Here is an 18704-nt window from a genome sequence, read left to right as displayed (position 1 = left end):
CTGTTAAATAGTTAATGTGATAGGAATGGAGCTCTCTAAAGGTCCCCCCCCCCCAGTATAGTCTTACTCCAGGCACTTACTGTTCACATTCATTGAGCATTAGGTTCTTAAGGGGTCATTAATTAGAAACAGTTTCTTTATGGCGAAGTTGCAGGTTTTACATTGCCTCAAGGAGCACATACTGTTGAATGAAGCAGAATACCTGGCTTTTCTCTTCACGGAGCCTGACTTCCCATTCCTGCTGTTAGTGATGGAGAAGGGAGCCCTGAAGCTTCTCTCACGGATTCTCCTCTGTCAGTGGCGGACTTTGGTCTCTCAAATTTCAGCAGTATGTTGCTAAAATTTGGTGCCCTCTGTCTCTGCCCTAAAACTGCCTCTGCCTCTGAGTTCTGAACAACCCAGAAAGGATTCTGCAGGCAACTGGGGTCATGCATTCACAGCTGCAATAGCAGCACAGTGAGGGATCGCTTAATGTATCATAAAAGCCCTGATGGATCAGGCCAAAGGCCGGCCTAGTGCAACGTTCTCTTCTCCCAGTGCCCAACTAGATGTCCATGAGAAGCATTCAAGCAGGATATGAGTGCACAACATTCTCATTGCCTGTGGTTTCTAGCAACTGGTATGCAGAGGTGTATGGACTCAGCTTTCATGGCTGGTAGCCCGTTGCTACACCAGAGGCAGCCAATGCAAGGTAAAGGCCTGGCATGCCTAAAAGATCTTTTGCACAGTGAGGATACCACTAGCCTCACACCAGAGCCCCTAGAACACAAATGGTGAAGCCAGTGACAGCCATTTCTGTCCTCGATTCATTCCCTTTTGTTCGTTCAATTCTTCACTTAGTTAAAATTCTGCCTGTTTATCTTGCATGTAATTGGTTATTAAAATGAAACAGAGCTAGTACTAGCAGCAGGCAGTGATAATGGTGGTGGTAGCTTATAATGTGGGTGGACCGCTCATGTAATCTCTCCCATTTTTGTAGGAGAGGTCATGTGGAGTGGTGTCTTGGTGTGAGAGAGCACCAAAGTACAATAGAGTGGATTACCTGGTTCATACCTTGATACTTCGCTGTGGCAAGGGCTGCTTCATGCAGGGGATTTTGGATGTTTGAACCATGGGTTTAACTCACCCACACATTTCCCATGCTTGCTGTATGGGCAGCTAATTGCAGCAGTGAACAAATTAGAGGTAGCAAGCTTATTGTTGGAACATTGCCACTTTGAAAAGCAAGTACTAGCGCTTTAGAGGGCCATGTTATTTCCAGGTGTGCTGTGTAAATAATATAGCTTCGTGACATATTCTTATGCTGTGATAACTGACAGCAGTGACTACACAGAAATTTTATATATGAAGAGCCATGACTGCTGTTCAGTGTTGTGAGCTTGGAAATAAGTTTATTTAATTTATAAAGACATACTTATTTAATGGTGCTTTATTGAAGAATGAATTATTCTGAAGAAACCCTGAAAAGTTTATATAATATTTATTTCTCCTAGGTTGCTCTTTCCATCAGGGAAATACCACTTCATTTTAGACAAAGATCACCCTACAGTATTGAAAATCTGCCAAAATCCCTCTTTCCTTCCACCTTTCCCCCCCTCCTCAGACAGCAAGGGAGAGTATGTAAATAAAGCTGGCAAACATAAAATTGCAATAAAGTGCAGCCGCTCCATGAATTTATAACATGAGGGGGTAAAGTAATAAAAAGCTATAAATTTAGTGTCAGTCAGCCTCCTTTATCAATCTGTGTAAACAGTGTGTACATGAGGCAGTGCAAGAATAGGATTAAAGCGTCATGTATATATACTCCATGGGCAGTTTGCCAAGGTTTCCTGTCATACGTACATCTAATGCAACTGCATAAAAGATTTACTGGCACATTCAGAAGGAAAAATAGCCAAGTCCTGTTACATGTGGGAGCCCTGGACAGATATAATTGGACCCCATAGTGAGCTTTGGCCAACTTCTGAGCATGCTCCAGAGACTCTTTGTGACTGTGGTGATGCAGGAGACATCAAAAGTTGGCAGGTGTTTCCAAAAGCAAAGGAAGGATAATTCAGTTTTCTTCAACCTCGTGATCCTGCAAGTGTGTTGCTTCCTTAGGCAATGAATTTCATAACACTGGACAAAGAAAACTGATGCATTAGAAAGAACAGAGCACACCCACAAACTCAATTTTGTGTTTCAGTAATCTATAGCTGAGGATAACCAATGAGGCCTAGTAAGCAGAGTGATAAATTTGGACTACTTAGGCTGAGGTTAAAATCCCTGCTTTTCTGTGCAGTTCAGTAGGATCCTAGAGTATGTCACACTCTACCTAACCTGGCTTCCTTTGAAGGTAGTATGAGAACTCCTCCATATATGCTGTCCCGAGCTTCTTGAAGGGTAGGGTGCAAAACGTGACAAATAAGATGGCTACATAATAATGGCATTTGCTCACATACAGCAAAGCAATTATTTGTCATTTCCCTTTTTCTTAAACCCTGGAAAATTAAAAAGCAACTTGAAACTTATTTTGAACTTCTCTTAGCTTTATAGTGAATTTCAAAGCAATCAGATGATGTCTTTACTTTGTGAAATGCCACTACTTGTTATTACAGTGTGATTATTGTTCATAAGCCTGCTATTGATCAAGTCAATCAATGCTTCATGCTGCCACGGTGCCTCTTGCCACAAGCTGCATGTTGTTTGAAGAGTATGTGCTATAGCTATTTCTCGATAAAGAGGAAGTTTGTCATCTTACAAACTGAAGATGCAGAAAGTAGCTGCTATCAGCACCTTTATTTTATGGAGATTATTAATATTATTCATGCTTGGGGGCACATGAGCATTTCATATCTCAGCATCCTAAGCATCTGCATTAATCCAGAAAGCGTGTTTTTGTGTTTGTAGTGGAATGCATACCATTTAATGCTTGAAAAGTCAGTTAAAACCTAATCCTTTGCTTTGATGAGGAATTCTGAGAGAGATGGTTGTTGACCAGATCCAGGCACTCTTGGAGAAAAGTGTGCTTTGTGTTTTCTTTATGTTGTGAACTGCCCTGTGATCTTTGGATGAAGGGTATACAAATTTAATAAATAATAATAGTAATAGTAATTTGGGATGGAAAACGTTGTTGCTTGTTCCTAGCAGTAGCTAATCATTTTCTTCTTCCAACATATCCAATCATCTAAAGGGGTTAGATGTACTCTTCTAGAGGGTGTACTCTACTTAAAGAAATAGTAAGAAGACAGGAAGGCAGCCAACACTTAGTATTATTTCCCTCAGATTAGTTTTCCATGGAGCTGTTTTGTGGTAAAACACAGAATCCAATATGGGCTGTTATGAGTCTTTGGCTTCAGTTTGTGAATTATTAGATAAACACTTCAGTATCCTTTAATGGCATATTGGGTATCATTCAAGGAAGTCTTCATAGTACCTCCCAAAATATGATATGTTATGCTAGAGCCAGAGAACAAATGGTGTGTGTGTGTGTGTGTGTGTGTGTGTGTGTGTGTGTGTGTGTCCCTGTGGCACTGGTTTATTTCTGCATGCTCATGCCTCTGGCAGGGATTAAAGATATCAGATTGGTTGCCTGTCAGGCAGGAGATGGGGGAACCCCAGTTATTACTCAGCCAGAACTATATTATCTTGAAATACATTCAAACCATTATGAGGAGTGTAAGCAGCAATGAGTACAGAATTCACATTTGAAAGTGGAGGAACTTCAGTTCAATTCAGCATGTAGACTGATGGCACTGTATAAATGGCTTGGATCCTAATTTTCAGCTTCATCGAGAAGTAGGATCTAAACAAATAATAACTTCTTCTGTTCCTGAATAGTATGTATTAAACATGCTAGCACTCAGATCACACCTGGAGTATGGTATCCAGTTCTGGGCAACACAGTTTAAGAAAGACATTTACAAGCTAGAATGTGTGCAGAGGAGTGCAGCTAATACGATAGCTAGAGGAATATCACATGGAAGATGGAGCAAGCTCGTTTCCCTTCTGCTCCGGAGGCTAGGACCCAAACCAATGTAATCAAGTTACAAGAAAGGAGGTTCAGACTAAACATCAGGAAGAACTTTCTGGCTGTAAGAGCTTTTTCAACAGTGGAACAGATTCCCATGAGATGCGGTGGACTCTCCTTCCTTGGAGATTTTGAACAGAGGTTAGATGATCATTTGCCATTATGATCTGGTTGAGATTCCTGCATTGCTGGGGGTTGAACTAGGTGACCCTGCCTTGAGGGTCCTTTCCTACTCTACCATTCTATGATGCATCTTCCTGATCCCTGGTTCACTATTTTGTAGTGTTGTGAGGCTGTCTGGACTTGCATACTTAATACCATACACTGCTGCCAGGCAATCTACTAAACTTTATTCTAGTTTAGCAGTTCAGAAAATACCTTGCTAAATTTTGGAACCCATCTTGCAAGCATAGTGGATCTTATAACTTTCTTTTAACCTTAAGATGTTCAAGTGGCATAAATTAAGCTTAAAACATGAACTAGTCTGATAGAGAAGTAAAGTTGCTCTTGAAAGCCATCTGCATGCTATTAAATCCAAAATTAAGGGCAGCGATACATCTTCTTTCAAAGTCTATATTTCAGCACCAAGGACAGCAGTGCAGAATCCTGCCTTGCAAGCAAGTCTTTCATTCAGATATATGTGGCTTATTTGGGGGATATTTAAATTTGCATGAAAGCTCTTTATGCATTATTATACTAGCAGAGATCCTTGTGAACTAACACCATCCTTTAAAAGTCAGCTCAGAATGACTACATTAATTCTCAAAGTTCATATAGGGCTATGCTACTATAGGCTTATCTTCCTGATGATTTGGCTGTTTGTGTGTTTCACAGTGGCATTTTCTTCCTTTTCTGTAATAATTTATTTCAACATTTTAAAGTGTTATCTTTACTGCCAGGCTACTCTGTGATTTGCACATTATCAGATTTTATAAGCAGTTCAGCAGGCTGATTTGTATGCTACACAACTACTTACGTGTTCTACCAGAACTGCCTTGGAAAACATCAAATAATTCTGTGTATAGGGATTTTGATCACTTCAGTCACCTGTAGTCTCATTATTAAAAACCTATCCCTTATTATAAGCCACATTTCAATACATTTGTCAGGGGATATGGCCAATTTCTTTTTTTTATTGAAGACTAATTATTATCCAGTGGGTGGTCTGAGGGCCAGAAGTGTATTTTTGTGTGCAAACTGATCTTACTTAATAAAGCTGCAGTCTCTTGGCATTAAGAGCATCCCAGTTATGGGGCACAGGTACAACTGGAGCATTTCATTAAAAAACAAAATACAGAGAGGGATGTAACATTAAAATGTGGATTATCTCCATCTCTTAGAACAGGAAAAGATTGTTTCCAATTTTTTATGAATGAAACTATGGACAAACTTTCCCACACCTTGTTAGGGTCACCAGGGACTATATACAATTGCTTTAAGAGACGGTTCTGGCCAGTGGGCTACAAATTAGCAATCTCTCTTTTGAGCTAAGATGTTCCAGCATCATTGATTTGCTTTCTACCCCTTGGGGCTTCTATATGGAATAAGCGTTCCAGAGCACTGCCTGCTTATGACCTGCCATTTTTGGTTGCCATTTCAAGATATTGAACTTGATCAGTTTGATTTCAGAGCTCATATATCCAACCTTCCTTTTGATTGTGTTGATTTCATTATGGTCAATCCCAGCTGCATTTTTGAAATACCATTTTGAGAGCAGATGACTCAGTTTTAACGTTTTGAAGTTTGCATTGTTTAAAACTGGAACCTGAAGTGAATTGATAATTTCCGCCTGCGCCCTATCACACGCACACACTTTATATTCCTCTCCCTTTTTGTCTTACATATGTATTCATTGTACATTTTCTGTTGAAACTCATCTCCTGTTCTGCTCAAATTCCCTGCTTCATTTTGATTAAAATTTGAGAATATGCAAGTTTAGATGCTGTGACCTTGTTAATCATCACCTTCAGAGTATTCTGTTCCAGAGGGGTAGCTATGTTAGTTTGTTCCAGGAAAAACTTCCAAGAGTCTCATGAAACTTAAAGGCTAACAAATTTATTGTGGAACAGTTTTTGTGGTCTGGAGATTCACTGCAGGACTGTAGCTACTGAAGAGGCATCTATTCCACAATACCTTGTTAGAGCTTCTGTGGTTTTTAACTCTTTCTCTTCTGTGCTAGTACCATTGATAAGTGTCTTCCCCTGTTAAAAAGGTGATTGGTTTAATCTAAATATGATGGTATGACACAGTATAGGGAAAGGGGCTCGTTTACAGTGGTGACAGATATGGCAGATATTATGAGCATATGGAAGTGCCTTATACTGAGATTCTGTTAATCACAAATTGAACCTGAGATATCATGCATGCAACGCATATGTTCTACTGCTTAGCTGCACCCCTTCCCTGTTGTTCATACAGTACTGAAGCAATAGGGATTTTGCTTATTTTTTTTCTTGGAGAACCTACAGATAGTACTTCATGAGCGCTCTACCATGTTTCACTGATAACATGAGTAGACCACTTGTGTAAGCTCTTAATTACCCAAATGAGCCAATTCTGATGTATGAATCAGCCAAAATATCTGTAGTAATATGACCTTGACCTCTGTCTACAAAACCAGGCAGCAAAGGACTTGGAACCCACAAATATTAACTTGACTTTCTACCCAGCCTCTATTTTGGCTTCCACTGGCCCCTTCCCCTCATCTGTATTCTCAGTCGTGCACAGTGGGGTTGTGGGAAATGCAGAAATCTGCCTCATTTGTACTGGTGTCTAGAAAGGCAAGAAATGGTGGGAGAGACTTTGCCTTACTTATCCAAATCTCATTGCACCTGTCTTCCAAGCTCTCTGTACTTGTTCAAAGAAGAAGTAAGTTTTGCTTCTCATTTGCATTGCAGTTTGGAGAAAGCAAAAAAGGCAGTTTATATTCTCAAAACATTACTGCAAATGAGATAAGACATCCCCAACACACATACACTTTCCTCGCTGGTGCAGGCAGGGCTTGAAAGAGAAGCATGAATTTTTCTTTATCTGCACTGCAGTATGCGTAAGGAAGCGGGGGCGGGGGAGAACTCGGAGGAGTGTGTTTAGGCTCTTGCGCATCCTTCTTGCCAAAGTTCCACGAATGCCCACCTGTGGTAAGCAGGTGGGTGGATTTTGTGAGTTCCCGATCAAAGCACATGAAAACTATTATTGTGCTATTTTGCAAACTATTTAAAAAGTGGCAGGGGGAAAAGACAATGGCAAAAACCTATTGGAAATGGTCTTCTTATGAAAGATACTATGTGAAGGTTTATGGACACCAAAACATTATTTGTATTGGCAAACAGAATAAAGTTTGAAGCTGTAGCAGATGGCACTGCCGAATTATACATTGGCATCTGGAAAGTTGGGCAAGGCAGTGGCTTTGCAGCAGGTCCATTGCACTGTGCTGTTTCTAGCACCCTGTAAACTGCACATTGGCAAGTATTGTGAGCCAAAGCTCCAACCAGGAACAAAGCCCAAGGCAAAGCTACATATATTGGAGTTCTGGCTACATATATTGGATTTCTCTCATAAATCGCTGTTTGCAGCTCAATACAATGAGATTTTCATATAGCAATCTGATATGATTCCAGTTCTCCAAGACTGATGAGGAGACAGGGAAGCAAGTCAGTCAGTATCAGAACTTGTACTTGTCTGAATACTAGTTACTGAGAAAGTGGGGCGAATGCAGTTGCTCTCAGGTCCTGCTTGTGGGTTTCTTGTAGACATCTGGTTGTCCCCTGTGAGAAAAGAATGCTGGACTAGATAGGCCTTTGGCTTGATCTAGTAGAGCTGTTCTTGGGTCAGGCAGGCAGGCAGGGTTTCCATGGAATAGGGAGGGGTGACGACAACAGCAAATAAGCTACCGTACTTGAAGACATAAAACAATAGCTCCACCAACTGAAATGACATGAACTTCTGCACATAATTTTCCTGAAGGCTTGCTAAATAGTGCCAGATGTACTCAACTGTATGTTAAATAGCATTGGGCACAATATGGCACCCAACAGCAGAACTGCCAGGGAGGCAAAAGACAAAACACCCAATGCTATTCTCTGAAACTGACCCTGGAGGCAAGAACAGAACCACTCTAAAACAGTGCCTCCAATACCCAATCCCACTAAGTCAGCTCAGAGGGATACCATGATCAATAGTATCAAAAGCCCAAAGTAGGTCTGTCCTTTTCCTGATAAGTGTCATCCATCAGGGCAACAAAGGGCAATTCAGTCACGTAACCAGGCCAGAACCCAGATTGAAATGAGTCAATATGTTTTGTCTGTGAGTAGTTGCAATTGTTGCGCCATAAGCTGGGACAACTCCCTTCTGCAAGGATGTGTTGACCACACTCTGGATCTACTTGGCAGGCTGTAATAAGCCAAGAAGAGCAAGGGTTGAGGAAACACATTGATGTCTGCGTTGTCACAAGGACCTTGCCCACATCATCAGCTATATAAACTGAAACTGAAGCAAGGAAGTTGCAGCAGATGCTGCACTGAACACCTCAATTCTTCACTGATGGAAGCAAGCATGACTACAATGTGGGTGTGTTTGGGTTTTGCAGAGAGGTTGGTATGTTCTTATGCACAATTCCAATTTATGTGCTGGTTTTGATGCTCAGAAAACCAATCTGCATCAGCACTGCAGATTGTAGCTTTTTGTTTCAAGCTAATTTTTCAAGCAGATAACAAGGATGTGAGATGGCAGGCTAAACAATTAGTTTCAGAGAGCTTTTAATTTTTAATCACTGCACACTGTTTATCATCTTCAGAGCTGCAAGGAGTGGCAGCTGTAATTCTCTGTGATTTACTCCGTCCCATACATCTGAAACTCATTCTATTCCTCAGGGTTGTAGCAAATCTTGATGCAATGGGACAAAGGAGAAATAAATGACACTGGGACAAAATGAAGGAGTGTGAAAAGGAAAATACAGCAAGCAATAGATTTTGTTGTAAACTAACGCCATGAGAGCCGTCACAGAGAAGCAGCTGTTGTGTGATGTGTTATTACTTACGGCCGTGCAGCCTACGTGCCAGGCTGACTTGCCATGAGTTTGGAAGGGAGGTTGAATGTGGCTTGGAAGCAAAGCAAGCAGGAGGAGAAGCACAGTTGGTGGGGGAACAGATCATCTTGTTCCACTTTGGCACAGCATACCATAGCAGCTTGCAAACAACTTCTGGAAAATTCGAGGAACACTTCCCACTATATGTGTGTGCATTTGCTTAATTAATTAAAATATTTGAAACCCGTCTTCCCCACTCCTCAAGGCACTTTACAACAAAATGGTAAAGCACTCCATTCAACATACACAAAATACATTTAGATACCAAAAGTGGAGCAGTGCTGACTTAAAAAGTTTTCAACAACGCAGCCTTCAGAAAGCTTGCCATCCTTCTGTCCAAATACAGTCATACCTCGGGTTGACTGTGCTTCGAGATGAGCGCATTCGAGTTGCGCTCTGCGGCAACCCGGAAGTAACGGAGCATGTTACTTCCGGGTTTCGGTGCATGCGCAGACGCTCAAAATGATGTCACGCGCATGCGCAGAAGTGCCAAAACATGACCCGCGCAGACGCACGGACACGGGTTACGTTTGCTTCTAGATGCAAACGGGGCTCCGGAACGGATCCCGTTCACATTTAGAGATACCACTGTAGATGGATGTCACAAAAACTGAGATGGGAGGAACATAAAAATGGCTTCTGGGCAAGGTCATTCCACTGTGTTGGGGCAACCAGAGAGATGGCTCATCTCCTTGCAGCTGATGTTCTGACTTCCTGAAATGAAAGAACTTGGAATGAATCTGATTATCAGCAGGTGGACAGCCTCAGAAACTCATGAAGGTCAAAGCCAAGTGGAAAGGTCCATAATTCAGTGGCAGAGCATCTGTTTTGTGTTCAGCAGGTCCCAGGTTCAACCTCCAGCATCTCTTGTTAGGGCTACGAATGTTCCCTGGATGAAACCCTAGAAAACCAGTGCTGGTCAGTGTGAAGACAGTACTGAGCTAGATGGTCCAATGGTCAGGCTCTTATGTTCCTAGATGTGTCACAGGTCAAGTAAAAAGTAGTAGACAGTTCCGCTTTAGTGTGCACTACAGTACCTATGAAACTTGCCTGTCAAACATCTATGGGCTATCTGTTCCTCTCAACAGCTGAGCTATTGATGTGAGGGCAGCAGTACAAAGCCGGGGTACCAGGAAATAATGTAGGTTTTAGGAATGCCCCCCTCCCAGCTTTGGAACTGAGTGTTCCAAAGTGTGTTCACTTGACACCATTTGAGCTTCCCCTTTTTCTTTACTTCATCTCTCAGCAGACATTGTAAAAGGAGGCAGGAAGTGGCTGCTGGAAGGCTGTTTGGCAGCTCTTACTTAGGACGACTTGACTGTGCTTTGAACCTGCTTATGGACTGGAATTTTCTCTGCCTTGCTGTGACCAGTCTCTCCTTGAATTCTGCCTGGTGTGTTTGCCTGTACGTGCTTATGGGTCCTTCAGTTTTCCTTCAGAGGTACCTAATCTCCCAATGTCCCAGTTTGCCCTTCTGGGAAATAATCAAGCCTGTGGACCCTCCCGCTCCTGTTTTGGAGGATTCTTGCCCCTTGGGCCACTTGAACTTGGCTATCATACAAAGTCAGATCTGTACTCCAGAACCCTCTCTCCTCATCTGCTGCCTTGTCAATGTCTCAATTGTCCAGAGCAGCGAAAGGAAATATTTGCCCCTCCATGTTGCTGCACTTCACCTACCAACATCCCTGACCATTGACAAAGGCTGGCTTAAGCTAATGGGAGTTGGAGCCCAGCAACCTTTGTAGGGTCTCAAGCTCCCCACTTCTGGACCAGAGACAACGTTTACCAAGGTGTGGGGACTATATATTTTCTCTACAGCAGTACATGTCAAACTTGATTTGTGACACCATTGCCTCCCCCTGCACAAACTGATTATTCCTTCATCTTGCATCCTTCAGCATGTATTAGAGCAACAGGCGTCTGTTACCAGTTTTGTGTGAATCTCAAGTAGCAAGAACATGGAGCCCATTACTTAGAAGTCCTTGGCTTTAGGTCTACTTCTGCTGTCAAACTTCAGTGTTAACACATAAGGTGACGAGCTTCTTGTCCTTGATGCCTATGAAATTAGACAAGCTTGAATAAGATCCTTATGGCCACTTAAAAAACAATCTGGTTTAGCTATCTAATCCATCTAAGGGGGGAGTGTGTGCAAAAACCTCACCATCTTAGCTAATGGCAGGATTTAACTGTTGTATCTTAAGGGGATTTGTTCTCTCTCTGGATTTCAGCTTGGTGAGATGAGCGAGAAGAGCCGTCTTATTAATTTGTCCCCATTCCAGCACATTCCCGCCTCCGAGAGCAAGGGCCTGCCATAGCTGTCAACTTTTCCCTTTTCTTGCAAGGAATACTATTCAGAATAAGTGAATTTCCCTTAAAAAAGGGAAAACATTGACAGCTATGGGGCCTGCCCATTCACTGGGAGGGGCCAGTTTCCAAACACTCATTTCATGGGAGCTAAGACTAAAATACAATGAATACCCCCCCCCCCAAAATAAACCGAGTACAAGACAGAGGTGGGGTCTGAGCCCCCAAACGACTTTATTGAATTCACATTGCTAGGAAGATCCTGGCACACAAAAACCTCACAGCCAATGGTAGCCTCCCTTACAGTCAGTTTTCGGGGCCAAACAGAAGAAGAGTTTTGCCTGATCAGACACATCCAGTCCAGCATCCTGTTCTTAAGAATAGCCAGACAGGTGCCTCTAGAAAACCTGTAAGCAGGACATAAAGGCCTTGTTGTATACTCCCAGTATGTGGTATTCTCAGGTATATGTACTCTGATTGTGGAGGTTCCATTTTGCTATAATTGCACATAACCTTCCATGTACATGTCCTCTATGGATTTCTCTAATCTTTTAAAAATCCATCTAAGCTAATGGTCCCCACTGAGTCATGTGGTAATGAATTGTATAAGATAAATATGCATGGAATAAAATAGTAGTTTGTTCTGAACCAACTGCTAGTGAGTTTCACTGAGTGGTCCCTGAGACATAGTTGGACAGGTAGGAGGCTTGTTGGGCAGGCAGACAGTTGGGGAGGAAATGGACCATGCCATGCTCCCGGTTAAGGTATGAATTGGACTCGGAATAAACTGGGCTATTTCTGAGATTTGGGGCAGTTTTTCTGAGCCACAGTTCTAAGCATGCTGAGGGGAGTTCTCCCTACCATTAAAAGCAATGTTTGTTTCATGTTTATGCCTTTAAACAATTTGTTCTTCCAAAGTCCTTCTTTGCTTGCCTCCTCATCAATGTGCATTTGTTTTGCCAGCAACTGTTTCTGATTTGGGCAAGATTCCCATTTTTAAAAGGAAGGGTTGACACTGCTTTTAGCGGTGTAAAGGCTTCCTTTTAAAAATGGAAATCTTTTCTTGAAGGAATTTAACCTCTTCTAACCCCACCCTCATTTCCTTTTTAGAAGTCTTCTCATTTTATTTTGAACTTGAATTCCCTTTCTGAAACTAAATGCAGCTGTGTGAGACTTTCTAGGCAATGTGTGTGTGTGTGTGTGTGTGTGTGTGTGTGTGTGTGTGTGCGCGCGCGCCTTCTTTTCACATGTTATGTTGAGCAGTGCTGTGGTCACTGTTCCAAACAGAAAACAAGATCTATGTGTTCCAGCCAATGATGAGCCCATGTGACATTCCTTTGCATTCATGTGAGCTTTTGAGGATGCTGGGGGTAAATTTAGACCTGGAAGAAGTGTGTTCTTCAGGTCAGTGTCCCCATAAGGTACAAGGCTGAGGAAATAGAGCTTGGAGTGCAATAAGCAGAAGATATTGTTCTGTTCACTAGGTGATGCTGGAAGACCAGGATCCCTGCATCCAGTCCACAGGTTCCCTTTTGCCAACAGCTATGTTCAGTGTTGCATACATACTTGTATTCAGAGGTGACTCCACTCTAGCTGAAGTGCTTTTTCTTGTGCCAGGCAGGCCACCTGATTTCCACCAATCCCCTTTACCAATTGCACCCCTCTATTCCATATCTGCTCCTGCTCCAGATGGCCTGCAACCAAGAGAAGCTTTTGAGAGGCATAGGGAGGCTGCACTGGGTAGGAGGGATTAGCAGAAATCATGCCCTGCCTTGCAGAAAGGTTTCTTAGAACCACTAGTGACTTGTTCCCCACTACACCAGCAATAGGGAACCTGCAGACTTCTGGATGCTTTGGACTCCACCTCCCCTCAAGCCCCAGCCAGCATAGTCAGTGGCCAGGCATGATTGGGGCTGAACTTCAATAACATCTGGAGGGGCATAGGTTCCTCATCCCTGTCCAATTGGATGTTCATTTCTGCTCCTGAAGAGGACTCTTACGCACTGTGGACACACAGAATCCATGGTAGGGTAGGCCTCATCTTCAGATCTCCAGTTTAAGGTGGTTCTGCTGCTACTGTCACCAGGTGATGGGGAACAGGGCGGGTTAGCAGGAGAAGGTGTTGCTTGCCACGTCTAGCTTTGCCCACTATGTATTGTATTCACTGTAGCACTAAGGATAATGTTCCGTCAGTGCTGCGCACCCTCTCCCTCTTCTCATCCTACTATTCCCCCTCTAAATCTGTTCTGGGGATCTCCTGACACTCCAGAGCACATGTAGGGATGGTGCAGGGAGAGGAAAAGGGGGAATTCTGATGCATTAGTGCAAACCCTTACACTAACACAACTATTTAGTTGACTCCCACCCTATATGTACCCTCTAGGGCAGCAGTGGGGGAAACTGTGACCTTCTAGATGTTGTTGGACTCCCAACTCCTGTCAGCTTCAGCCAGCATGGCCAATGGCTAGAGATAATAGGAGTTCAGCAACAGCTGGAGGGATACAGCTTCCCCAGCCCTGTCATCAGGGTCTTCAGTAATAACTTGACTTAAAAGCATTGTCATTATAGCCTTCTGCTGAGTTGAAAACACTCAAACCATGCTGTGTTTTTAAGGCACCAAATTGTTCCCATGTCCAGGATATAACAGTTGCAATTTTACGAGGGAAAACATTTAGCTGCCAAGATCATGGACAAAGTGTAACTAACAACATGAACTGAAAACAACCTGGGGCGTAAAGAGGAAGTCTTTTTGATTGTGTGCAGCTTCCCACTCCTGAAACAAAATAGGCCTTTCAGTATTTTTCTAAGGAGATTTTTGCTCTGTTAAAGTTGACGCTTTAGAATGAACAGCTCTGACTTTTTTTCTAAAGCTGTCAGCGCATGTTGTGAACCCGAGGAGTTATGGGAACAACAATTTAGAGTTCCTAAACAGCAGAAAGGGGCCAACTATTGCTGTTAGAAATCTTTCTTAATGCCTCTGAAATAATATTATAGTGTAAAAAGAAAGAGACAATTTTATTTTCCTTGGTGTTAAAATTGTAGTAGAATGTGCTCACAGAAAATTAACTAGAATTATTCTGAGAGCATAGCATTCTCCAACTAAGCCCTATAAGCAGATGTAAAATACAACTGAATAGAAGAACAGATTTCCCCCCACAACTCCCTATGTATAATGTATGACCAGTATTAGCTGGGTTTGTGTGTGTGTGCTGTTGTTGCAAAAAAAAAAAAAAGCTTACTTAAAGCTAAATGAGAAGGCACTGCAGTGTGTGTGGATCCTAATCTGATAACAAAGCCAGGAGCTGTTGATTAGATGCATTTTCTAGACAATAAAAGCAATAAAGATCACTTAGGGGCACAAAGACCGTTAGGATGAACAATGAGGCAATTTCTACCACCATATTATAAAATGTGTGCAGAACTGAAGCACCCAATTGAATTCTTATATTTGAAGTTACTTGGGATTACTCTGTTTACAGTAGTTCAAGATCAATCGAAGTCTGAATAATTTACTTTCTAACTTGCTTAATAACCAAGAATCTCTAAGTCTGCAACCCCCCAGCCCTGCCCCAGTGTTTGTATGTAAGAGGGATGGGTATGCAAAGCAGTGACTTCATGGTTTACTTAGTGTATAGGTGAAGCAAGGTGTAGCTGAGTTTTGTTATTCCTTGGCTCAGAAAACGATTCTTGGTGACTTGCAATTCTTGTCTTAAAAACAAGGTGAACGTTATGATCTTCAAGTTGTTCTCTGGCTTACCCACTTACCAGATACCCTCTCCATACGTGTGTGCTTTCATCTGCATGATACACGAACTCATGGGAGGGGCAGGTGGTGCTGACAACACTGTCTCATAATTCCAGCTGTGCCTATGGGCCCCGTAAAAGTTAGCCACCCCAATCTACGAAGTGCAGCAGCATCAATAAAAAAGAGAACACCATACTAAAACATGAAGCAGGGTACCAATCCATCAGCAGAAAAACTGAGTTCTATGAATTTTTTTAGAAAAAGGAAAAAAACTCTGTCAGCACCAGCTTACATGTTTTCAAGAAAACAGTTTATTTTCAAAATGAAGGCTCTCCTTCACCTCTTGGCAACTCCAAGGCAGCTCACAATGAAGAAGAGTTGGCCAGCTTACATGAAAGTCCTTCTTGTGTTACCCCTGTTCAAGCTGTCCAGAGAATAAAGATAAGGAAAGAGAAGTGGCAGTATATCTGCTGTAATTGGGTAGGAAAGAGGAGGTGTCAAAAATAATTATTCAGTACAAGCATTCAGAACTTGCTGTATTTTAATTCAAGGCGGGATAAATGCTGCCGTCATCAGGAAGCTAGCTGAAGGTGTCATCTTTGATAAACAGGGCCTGCTTCACACATTTCCTGCGAAATCAATATAGGCCTGGTACTTATTTGCTAATATATCATGCCATCTTAGCAGTTCTGTTTTTGTTTTTGTCACTCTTTTGTTTCAGTGATTAGTGTCTCCTTTCACCATGACAATTTGGGGGCCTTCTGGAAGACAGTAAAGCTATCAAAACCAGCCCCGTTAGTGGTTTGGTTTTTGTTTTATTCCACACAGCAGCAAGCTCTGAAAACTGTCAGGAGTCATTGTTTCATCACTCTTCTGTGAATTGTTTGGCACTGCAAACAAGAAATGGTGGGGAACTAGCGGAAGGTTCGGAGGAGGGCAATACATTAATAACTGAGTACAATTATCCATAAATCGCAGGAGCATGGATGTCAAGGGTAAAAAAATCAAAACAGACAGGCATCAACAAAACCTTTAAAGCGCATTTCTGTGTTTGTTTCAAAGTCCTTTGCTGTTTTATTTCTTACCTATGTCCCACCTGACCAGAAACCCCTCTCCTAGTCTCCTTTACATGCAGTACCCGCCAAACTATTCACAATAAACATTTTAAGAGTGTACATAAAGAGTAACCAAACTGCATGAAAAGCAGTTGTTTTCATATGGCCCAATAGACCTTAGAAAAGGCTCGGGGATAAATGTTTATGTTTCTTAAAGGCAAGGAGGCTCAGAGGAATCTTTGTATGAACAATTCATTCTACTAAGTAGAGGCCACCACCTCAACTTGGCAGACCTCACCATCCTCATAGATTTCAAAGTGCACTATCTACTATCAGGCAACTGTACCTTTCTCATTAGTATACAGTTATCAGGGGAAGTGGTAGAGACATACTTTAGTGCATAGGATGTGTTTGACTGCATTTTACCAATAAAAAAATATTTTCCATGATAACAAAACTTTTAGCAACAATCTAGTTATATAATTGTTTCAAGCATATACTGCACTTAAGACATTAATGGTTAATACAGCATCTCCCGAGGCAAGGAGATAAGTAACTATACAACCTTTAGATCTGAAGGCAGCCCCATATAGGGGAGTTTTTAAATGTTTTATTACGTTTTTATATACATTGGAAGTTGCCCAGAATGGCTGGGGCAATCCAGACAGATGGGTGGGGTACAAATAAACAATTCTTGTTGTTGTTGTTGAAGAGGATGTCCCTGTTTTCATCAGAGAAATGTTGGAGGGTATAAGATGGGAGTATGCTGCTTCAGACAGAATCGTATGCGTGTAAATCCTATGTGTGTAATTGTCTGAATAGTCATAGGATGTGTTCTTGGCTTTCTTTTTTCCTAACATCTTCTAATTCTAAAGATTTTCTATGACCCCTTCTTTCTTTTTATAACCCACGCCCTTCTTGCAGACATTTAGTTAATATTTTCTCTATTGTTTGAGTGAAAATGGCACATCTGTCTTGCATGCATAGTTTCTCTTTTGGCCTTTTGAGATGGGTAATGTGCAGTTCTAAATCTCAGTTTTGAAAGGCAAGGAACCTAAATGGCATTATTCTTTGTGATTGGTCTCATGCAAAATCCCTTTTATTTTGTTTTTTTCTGCTTAATTTTTGGCATTTCTATATGAATCATTGCAAATGTTAGCATTTGCTCACCATTATAAACCACAAATTAATAAAAGTTTGCTGTGTAGACTGTGCGCATACTGACTGAAGGCTAATCCAGACAGGAATTTACTCATCTCGTTTGGCCTTGTGGGTCAGTTGTTTTAAACAAATAACTTGCATGGGGATGAGAGGGATGAGACGAGAGGGATTTAAGTCTTTGTCCCTGCCATGGTTCTAGCTGGAATCATACCCCCCCCCCCAAACCTGCTGTTCATAGTAGGATGAATACTCCGATTGGTGCCAAGTTAATTCAGTAAAAGAGCTAGTCTAGGAACTGGGATTTCACCTACACTGGATAGGGTAGCGCGTCCCTTAAAAGCACAGTTTCATAGCTTGGGGTGCTCCTGAACTCAGTCTTGAACCTGGATGTCCAGTTGGGCATTGTGGCCAAGAGTGCCTTTGTGCAGGTTAAGTGATATCCCAATTGTGCCCATTCATGGAAGAGGGTAGTTCTGGCCATGGTGACAGATGCCATGGTTACAGCAAACCTTGCAATGTACTGTATGTGGAGCTACCTTTGATGAGTGTCTGGAAAAAGTCAGATTTGCTCTCTGCCCTCATTTTTCTCATCCATGAAACTCTCCCCACAACCAGATCGAGAGCATGAGCCTGTAGTACCATCTCTTACTTGAAAAGCAGCTTTCTTATTTCCTGGTAGGGGAGCTTGCAATGCAAGGTTATCACCAGCCCTATATCTTGCATACACAGTATATGATCTGGATAATCGTACTGGATTCTGCAGGAGTCTCACAATGGAGGTTCCTTGAAGACACACCTCCTGTTGGAAATGAGATGGGACGGAATCCAGTCCTTGAGCAGTTTTGAGAATATGGCTATCCTTGGCACACACCTCAGCTGGAAAAGGAATAATAGAGGAAAGATCTGCGCATTATTTGCCAACAGCAGAGAGCAAGATTGCAGCTGGTTATTGCCTTGAAATTCCAAATATCTGAACTGCCTTCATTATTTTGCGATTCTCTTTTAGTCTCCAGCTACACCAAGACTTCATTAGCTTCTCTCAGTGTGTGCATGTCCTTTAAGCAAAAAATGTCAATTTGAGCAAAAGCACTCTGTTGAAATCCTTGGGTTTAATTTCCAATCCCAGCTGTGTGGCATTCTTTCTTCATGAGACTAGTCCAAATTTCCATATCTTGCCTGTGAGAGGGGTGATCACAACACTTCCATACCTCCTGCTCGTTCTTTCTCCCTTGTCTCTTTCATGTGAAGGCTTTAAGGGATCAGAGTCTCTCGCTTACTATGTTCATAAATGTACCCAGCATAACTGTGTATCAGTCCTAATGGATGATACTCTACCAGGCTATGTGC

At 42.1% G+C, this 18704-nt stretch overlaps 1 protein-coding gene across 11 annotated transcripts in view; it reads left to right on the top strand.

Annotated features, from left to right (window-relative positions):
• TSPAN4 (tetraspanin 4) overlaps positions 1–18704 on the top strand; it is a 506481-nt gene that overhangs the window by 427809 nt on the left and 59968 nt on the right. The gene's annotated exons all lie outside the window — the stretch shown is intronic.

The sequence above is a fragment of the Podarcis muralis genome, chromosome 1 (assembly GCF_964188315.1).
Source record: "Podarcis muralis chromosome 1, rPodMur119.hap1.1, whole genome shotgun sequence".
Taxonomy (NCBI): Eukaryota; Metazoa; Chordata; class Lepidosauria; order Squamata; family Lacertidae; genus Podarcis; species Podarcis muralis.
This window is presented reverse-complemented; position numbering and strand designations above follow the sequence as displayed.